Here is an 8,326-nt window from a genome sequence, read left to right on the forward strand (position 1 = left end):
CTGCTTGAAAACCCAAAGCACATTCTGCCAGTTTGCTTTCTTACTCTCTACTACTCTAGGGGGAAAAGAAAGAATCTGGCAGTAGAGTAGCTGTTATTTGTTTATTCATTCAACAACAATTATGACACTACTATATGCCAGGAATGGGGGTTGGTGCTGAAAGAGCCATCAAGAGAATCAGATACTATATGAGTGCTGTGAGTAGAAAAAGTATTGGGCTTCAAATCAGAAGACACGAGTTCAAGTTCCAACTTTGACAGTAATTATCACTCTGTTTTGGAGACAAAGGCCTTATTTAGAAGATTTTGAAAAATCCCTTGAGCTAGAAAACTCTTTGATTCCATGAAAGGTTAGATCTTCATTAGCATGACTAAGGCTTGCTGCCTGACCTTTGAGAACTAGGAGAAAAAACACTCCCCCACCCTCAGAATTCAGCACACATAACCTCTTCTGGGATTCAAGCAGAGAGGATCAAATTAAAGTAGGAGACACAAAAGGAGCTTTTCATTAACTCTTAGAAATTGTTTTCTCCTTGGGACTAGCTTATTACAAAAGAATCCCCAGGAGCTGGGCCACACCCCTACTGGGGGGGTGGGAAGGTTGGTCATTCGTTGAGGGGTGGTTCAGAGAAAGAAGGGTCTTGCACAATGAACAGTAATTCACCAGCTGAGGTGGCGGGTAAGGGGCATGCGGAAGAAAATTCCAGGGCTTTGATGGGCTGGGGCAAGGCAGAACTGGAGCTGGGAGGATGACTGCAGCACTGGGCATCATTTGCTCCTCTGATGCCCCACAGTTACCCATATCTTCCCCAGGTTGGCTTTGTATATCTGCACTCTCAAGTTCTCTGAGTTCCAGAATCCAACGCTTGTCTAAAATCTCTATGAAACCACTCTGTAAGCAAACTAGAACAAGAGTTATTTAGTCACCAGGGTTCTTGGCCTGCCACACCTTGTATAGAAGAGCCTCATCTATATGTGGGACCTGGGTGGAGGAAGGGGGCCCCTGACCTCTCTCTCACCAGTCACCAGAGCTGGAGGATGAGAAATGCTGGTGGCTTGTGTGTGTGTTGGGGGTGGGGGAATGCGAGGAGGGGTTGTCAGAATGAGTCATCCCAAGATTTGCCTCAGTGGTAGTAAACATCTGCTCTTGTTAGCATCCTGCAATGACCCCTAAGGTATTACCTCATCCCTAGCTCAAGATGTCTTCTATACCTCAAACTCCCTTTCCATCTCTGACTCTCTCATGTATGTGGGGTTCCCATGTGCACAAGGTTAAATTTGATTTTCTTTTGTCAATCTTTTTTCCTGATGATTTGATTATTTGGTCAGCCAAATGAAACAGAGGAGGGAAAGGGGAATTTTTCTTCTTCTCCATACCTGTTTCTTCATAACTCCTTGTCTAGGAGCTGAGAAGAGAAGGAGCTCCATTTTCTTTGCTATACCTTCCAAGACCAGAGCTTCTGTCATCAAGCTGAGATGGGATGCTGTGAGAGAGCAGGATGTGTCACAGACTCTTGTTGTTCTTATCAAGATTGAATATATTTTCTTAATAAAGATTTCTTCATTTGCCATATGCCCTTAGGACAACTTCCAGAGACTTCGACGGTTGGGATTGTCAACAAAAATTCTCAAAAAGTGAGAAAAAAGAAAAAACTTTATTCAGATGGAATGAACAGTTTGCAAACTGGGAAAACACAAAACTGAAAGTGCAATCCACCAAGACAAAAAGGAGGCCTCTTTTTGTAGAGAAAGTGCCCATCGAAGTTCCCAATTGGTCCAATTTTATGTAAATGAGGTTTTCGAATTCGTACAGTTCTGATTGGTCAATATCATGCATTCTGATTAGTCATTGTAGAGCAATTCTGATTGGTCGGTATAGATGGAAATGAAGATATATTGTGCAATTCTGATTGGTCGGGGTAGGTCTCAGTCCAATGGTTGAAAGGTGAAACCCAGGCTTCCCTGAAATGTTTGACTCAGATGGCATAAATAAGCAGGGCATAGTGCAGGAAGCCAAGAGTTCAATCTGAAGTTCTTCTCGTATACAGAGTATATGAGAAACCCCTGTCAGCAGATGGCTGCTAGACACTTATTATTTATAAAATTTGGAGCCTCAGTTGTCCATGGGGAGTCCATCTCAGCAGATAAATTCCTTCTTGGGGTTCACATCAAATGAATCTTTCTTCTCAGGGTCCACATGGTGTGCGTGTACATATATATGTACATATTCACTAGTTAGGGCTGTTTCTCTGTGGAGTGGGTCCACAGAGCTCTTCCTATCACTGTTCTAGAAGTAGAACTCCTGTGGATTTTAAAGAGGGATTTTAAACATATCAAAAGATTCTTCTGGCTATTGGGTGGAGAGTGCATCAAAGGAAAATCAGAGCGTAAGCAGGGGATACATGGAGATAGGCGATAAATAGAGTTGCCCGAATGAGACATGAAGGTGACTGAAGTGGTGGTGTGGAGATGGTGAAGTGGACAGGAACCACATGTATCTTTGGTTCATTATTGCAATCTCAGCATCTAGCATGTTACTAGATACTCAATTAATATTTGCTGAATGAAAGAATGAGTGATGACTGCCAACTTTCAGCTTTGGTATTAAATTTACACGTTTTCAAGCTTCTCGTCATTGACTTCTCTTTTACTCTCATTCCGGAATATGGTAAGACTTGTGTTGTGAAAAGGAATGAAAAGTTATAGTAAGAATTCTGGTATATCAAGAAGCCTTCGTATGTACTCAGACAGGTTATCTCTTCTGAGGCAGGAAAGCTTCACGGAAGACATTCGATCAGGGCCTTGAAGGGTAATGCTGGTAATGCTATGGAGGAAAGGGGGAGAGGCATCTGACTCTGCTGACTATGTTTAATTTTTAGAGGAAAGAAAAATTTTAATTAGCAGAAACCTGTGGAATGTTGGCTGCACTTATAATCCTAATAAATTTATCTTTGTCCTTTCCTCGGTGCCCTTAAATGTAAATTAAGGAGGTGAGTGATATGATCTGCACAGATCCAGCCAGCTCTAACATTCTAAGAGTCTGTGCACCCATGAATGGAAATCTGCCAGGAATAAATTATGAAAGGAACAAAATGCTCTTCCTACCAGATGCCAAACTCGAACTAGGACCATTGCATTTATTTGGAATATATATTGTTTCTCCGTTACCCTTGAACTTCACACATATGGAAGTATAGTTTAGAACAGGGAAAATATGGTTTTATTGAACAAATATTCATTATTTTCATCACTAGCGGAGATTTTGAAAACTCAGCAACATCTAAATAAATAAACACTAGCAAAATCTGCTTCCCTTTTCCTGTACTTGCTTGATTTCTAATAATAATTTCTATTTTCAGTTGCATTTTAAACATATTTTGGAAGTCAATGGATGCTTTGAAAATCTTATGAAATATATGGAACACAACACAGCAAATATACATATGCTCAAAGTAATGCATGCAACTTGAGGATGTTCCCTAAACCTTAAGGGCTCAGGGTTCCAGAGTAAGTTTCTATTGTGATTTATAATGTACAAAGGGTATTTTTAAAATCTTGTTTAATACTTACAATTCTGAGAGAAGCAATATTAGCCTCATCTTACATATGAAGAATTTGGACCTCAGAATACTAATCTTTTTCTAGAAAAGTAAAGGTTCCTTACCTATACCCTATACTCCAGAGTTACTGGTCTCCCAAGGCAAGGAGGAGGGCAGTCAAAGCCGAATCCTTCCCAAGATTGATTTCCTAAGGAGAGACTCCTTTATCCCAAAGAAGTTGAGGCACCAAAGAGTTAAACCTCTCCCCCACTTCAGTGGCTGCAAGAAAACTGCCTGGTTGCTGAACCTCAGGTTGGGGAGGGAAAGATTGAAAAGTTGCAACAAGTTACATTTGCAAAATCTACATTCACAGCATTGAATATAGTTGGTCCAAAAAGTTGCAACTTCTGAATTTATTTTAAAATGGTCACATATTGGCAATGCCTTTGAGCACCTGGCAGAATCAAATGTATATCTTCTCTAGAGCAAAATACCTTTATCTTATGTATGATTTTTCAAATATACGAGCAGTACATGATCAAAAATAATCAAGCACACAAGCAAGGCCCCATGAGAAAGAATCTTTAAAAATAATAAAACAGGAGAGAAAAAAATGGCGTAGATGATAGAGGCTCTGTTCGTCCCTCTAGCGACCAAATCAAAGTTGTGACAGAAACAAAGAGCAAACAGAAAGGAAAATAGCCTGGGATATAGATGAACAAGCCCTACAACTAGAGAGAGAAACAAGAAAGCATTGTGCAGCGGGAAGAGGCAGGATGGGGCAAGGATGCTCTAGGCTGCCTGGTCCAGAGCAGCTGAGTGGAATGGAGGCTGCAGCAGCGACAGCGGCAGTTGCAGATGCATTTTAAAGGGGCCATGTCCACAAGTGGACTTTCGCGATGATGGACCTGCTCATTCTGAGCACCAGCACCAAGTCAGCTGTGCAAGGGAAACCAGAGACTTACAGATGTACACTGAATTGTCGGAGTGGGGCTCTGTACAAAAGTGCCAGCAGTATCCATTGTTCCCCTGTTGAGCCCTCCCCGCACCAGTGTGTAGACTCAATACCACCATAGCTGACACATCATCAAACTGGATAACAGAGGTCATTCTGCCCAGAGGATTCCCTGAAACTCCACCTCCTGCAACTCAAGGCCTCACCCAAGGCACATCCAGTTGTGTTCTTGGCACGTCAGGTGCCCCTTTCTGAGCAGTGCCTAGACTTGCACTGGTGGCAGCTAACCATGATTTCTAGCGTGGCCTCTTGAGGCAATTATAAATACAGCATCTACGGACTGCTTGCCAAATCTTAACAGGTGGCCCTGGAAGGGGACAGGCAAGGGCTAAACTTGGCCTGCAACTGAACCTCTCTCAGGACTTTGCTACTGGACACCTACTACACAAAGCCACACTCATAAGACTGAGAGACTTAAGAGCTTTGCTTAGTACATAGAAATAGACACAGAAAGGCAGGCAAAATGGGAAAACAAAGAAGCAGAAACCATATGCGAGAACAGAACAGAGATCCAGATATAATGGAGTCAAATAATCTAACAGATACAGAGTTCAAAACACTGGTCATTAAGATGCTCAATGAAGTTAGAGGAAATGTAGATGAATTCAGTGAGAACTTTAACAAAGAGATAAAAAACATAAAAATGGAAATGGAAATTATAAAAGTGAACCAGTCATAAATGAAGAACACATGATCTGAGATGAAAAGTATATTAAATGGAGTAAATAGAGTGAATAAAGAAGAGGATAGAATAACCTATACAGAGGATGGGGAAGCCAAACACACATAATCAGAATGGCAAGAAAAAAGAAGTCAAGACTATAATAATAATTTAAGGAACATATGGGATATTATTAAATGTAAAAATATCCATGTCATTGGGGTACCAGAAGGAAAACAAGACATTGAAGAGCTATTTGAAGAAATAATGATGGAAAATTTCCCTAACCTGGTGAAGGAAATAAACATAAAACTCCAGGAAGCTCAGAGAGTCCCCAAAACCAGGAACCCAAAGAGGCCCACACCAAGACACATCATAATTAAAATGCCAAATGTTAAATACAAAGAGAGAATCTTAAAAGCAGTAAGAGAGTCTGCAGCCATGCCACCCTGAACAATTCCAGTCTCATCTGATCTCGGAAGCTAAGCAGGGTCGGGCCTAGTTAGTACTTTGATGGGAAGCCACCTAGGAAGACCAGGTGCTGTTGGCATAAAAAATAAAAAATAAGGGATTGTAAACTGACAAGGTCTTTGCAATCTGTGAGGTCAACCAAGGGTTGCTTCACCTAAAAAAAAAAAAAAGCAACGAGAGAAAAGCAGTTAGTTACCTACAAGGGAGCACCCATAAGACTGGCAGCTGATTTCTGAAAAGAAACCATGCAGGAAAGACAGGCTTGGCACAAAATATTCGACATGACGAAAAACGAGGATCTACAACCAAGAATATTTTATCAAGCAAAGCTATCATTTAGAGTTGAAGGACAGAGAAAGAGCTTCCCAGACAAAAATAAGCTAAGGGAATTTATCACCACCAAGCCAGTATTACAGGAAATGTTGGAGGGACTTCTTTAAGAAGAAAACACATATATCAAAAACAAGAATAAAGAATGGTAATAACTACACTCATGTCAACAAGTACCTCAAATGGAAAAGAATTAAGTGCTCCAACCAAAAGGTAAAGTGGCTGAATGGATAAGAAAACAAGACCCCTACATATGCTGCCTACAAGAGACTCACTTCAGATTAGAAGACACACACAAACTAAAAAGAAGGGGATGGAAAAAGATATTGCCTTGATGGACCTAGAGAGTATTACGCTGAATAAAATGGTCGGATAGAGAAAGACAAATATCACATGATTTCACATACATGTGGAATCTAAAGAACAAAATAGACAACAACAACAAAAGCAGACATAAATTCATAGATACAGAGAATATTTTCAGGGCTACTAGATAGGAGTGGGGTTAGGGAGTACAAAAAAAGGCAAAGAGATTAAGAGGTACAATTGGATAGTTGTAGAATAGACATGGAGATGTAGAGGAGATGCATGAGGAAGATGGTTAATAATATAATAAATACGTAAGGGGGAAGAAGGGTACTAGATTTAGTGGGGTGATCATTCTGTGAGTTATGTGGATCTCTGATCACTATGCTATACAACTGAAACTGGTATATTATTGTATGCTAACTATAACTGAAAAAAAAACTCATTGAATTGTACAATGTAAATACAAGCAACTAATTGTCTATTATATTTCAGTAAAGGTGAGGGGAAGAAAAACAAACAAAAATAATATTAAAACAAATAAATAACATCAACAGACTTTCACATATTTCTGATGTCAGAATTATGAGACCCAAGCTATAAAACAATTATGCCTACTATGTTGTCATTGTTGTTTTAATAGCTGGGGAAGGGGCATATTAAAAAAAATTCCTAGAGAAAGTAACCTAACATGTTTGAAAAAGAAACAAAAAGAATGTCTATAAATAAAAATTATAATAAATACAATTAAGCAGTCAGCAACAAATTAAATATAATTAAGTACAGAATAAATAAACTAAAAATAGATCAGAAGAAATTACCCAGAATGTCACATGAGAGATAAATATATAGAAAATATGAGCATTAAAAATACATGGAAGATAGAATGAGGAAGTCTGATATACATTCCATTGAAGCTCCAAAAGGAGGAAACAATAATTTTATGTCTTTTGTATCTCCTTAATTTTTTATTATAAAATTATTTAAACATACATGAAAGAAAAAAAGTAGAGAATATAGTACTATAAACCCCACATACCCATCACCAGTTTACATGAATATCAAGATTTTGCACATGTTTTCATTTTCTCTCTTTCTGTTTATGTCTTTGTTGGTGTATTTTAAAGCAATTCCCAGAGTTTATACTGTTTTGCCCAAGAGGCAATATTTGAATACTAAGTGGCTGAGAATTTTCCAAAACCAATGAAAAATATCATCCACACAGATTCAAAAATTTCAACCATTCCCAAGTGGGATAAACAAAAAGAAATCCACATCTGGATACTTCCTGCAGAAACCACAGAATATCAAGACAAAGACAAAATCTGAAAAGCAACCAGGAGATTGCATAACTTGCTCAAGGCCATGTAGCTAGACAGTTAAGCCTCCTTTTGGGGTCATTTAGTTCTAACTTCAGCATCTTTCCTCAGTACTACATTAAGCCTCTACACTATAAGCCCTCTTTGCTCAGGTACCATTCAGAGTTGATCTACTTACATCCTTCTTCAACATTGGGATCAGAGGGATTAATAGCCAGTCCTTTACTCTTCTGTTTTTACTGAAGGATTAATCTTAGGCAAGGACTTTAGAGCTTGATGACTTTGTGTCTTCATTTACAGATGAAAAAAGTGAGTCCTGCATGAAGAGACACGCTGAAGAGCCCACAGCTAACATATCATTGCCTGGATATCCAGGAAGCTTATGCTTGTGATGAAAACTAGTAACCATGTCCAAAATTTCTGAAGAGAGCTGGTTACAGGAAGAAAATTTTAAAAGAGGGGAAAAATATTGCATCTGATTGGAGAAAGTTGGGCTGTGTTAAAGAAATATTTCTTTCTTTAATTTTCTGATGAGAGGAAAGGAATTGGATGTCCAAAAAAAAAAAAAAAAAAGCAGTTAGATAAGTAAATGAACTCCTTCTCCCTGGTAAGGTTAGGAGCAATCCAGGTATTGGTAGAATTAGAGCCACTAACATTTGAGGGTTAAAGAAGACAATCAAGTGATA

The 8,326-nt window shown here is 39.1% G+C and overlaps 1 pseudogene; it reads left to right on the forward strand.

The window, feature by feature from the left end:
• The first annotated feature begins 5,645 nt into the window (after nucleotides 1–5,645).
• On the forward strand, nucleotides 5,646–5,764 carry LOC120608817 (uncharacterized; annotated as a pseudogene).
• The last annotated feature ends 2,562 nt before the right edge of the window (nucleotides 5,765–8,326 follow it).

The sequence above is a fragment of the Pteropus medius genome, unplaced genomic scaffold (assembly GCF_902729225.1).
Source record: "Pteropus medius unplaced genomic scaffold, Ma_sr-lr_union100, whole genome shotgun sequence".
Classification (NCBI taxonomy): domain Eukaryota; kingdom Metazoa; phylum Chordata; class Mammalia; order Chiroptera; family Pteropodidae; genus Pteropus; species Pteropus medius.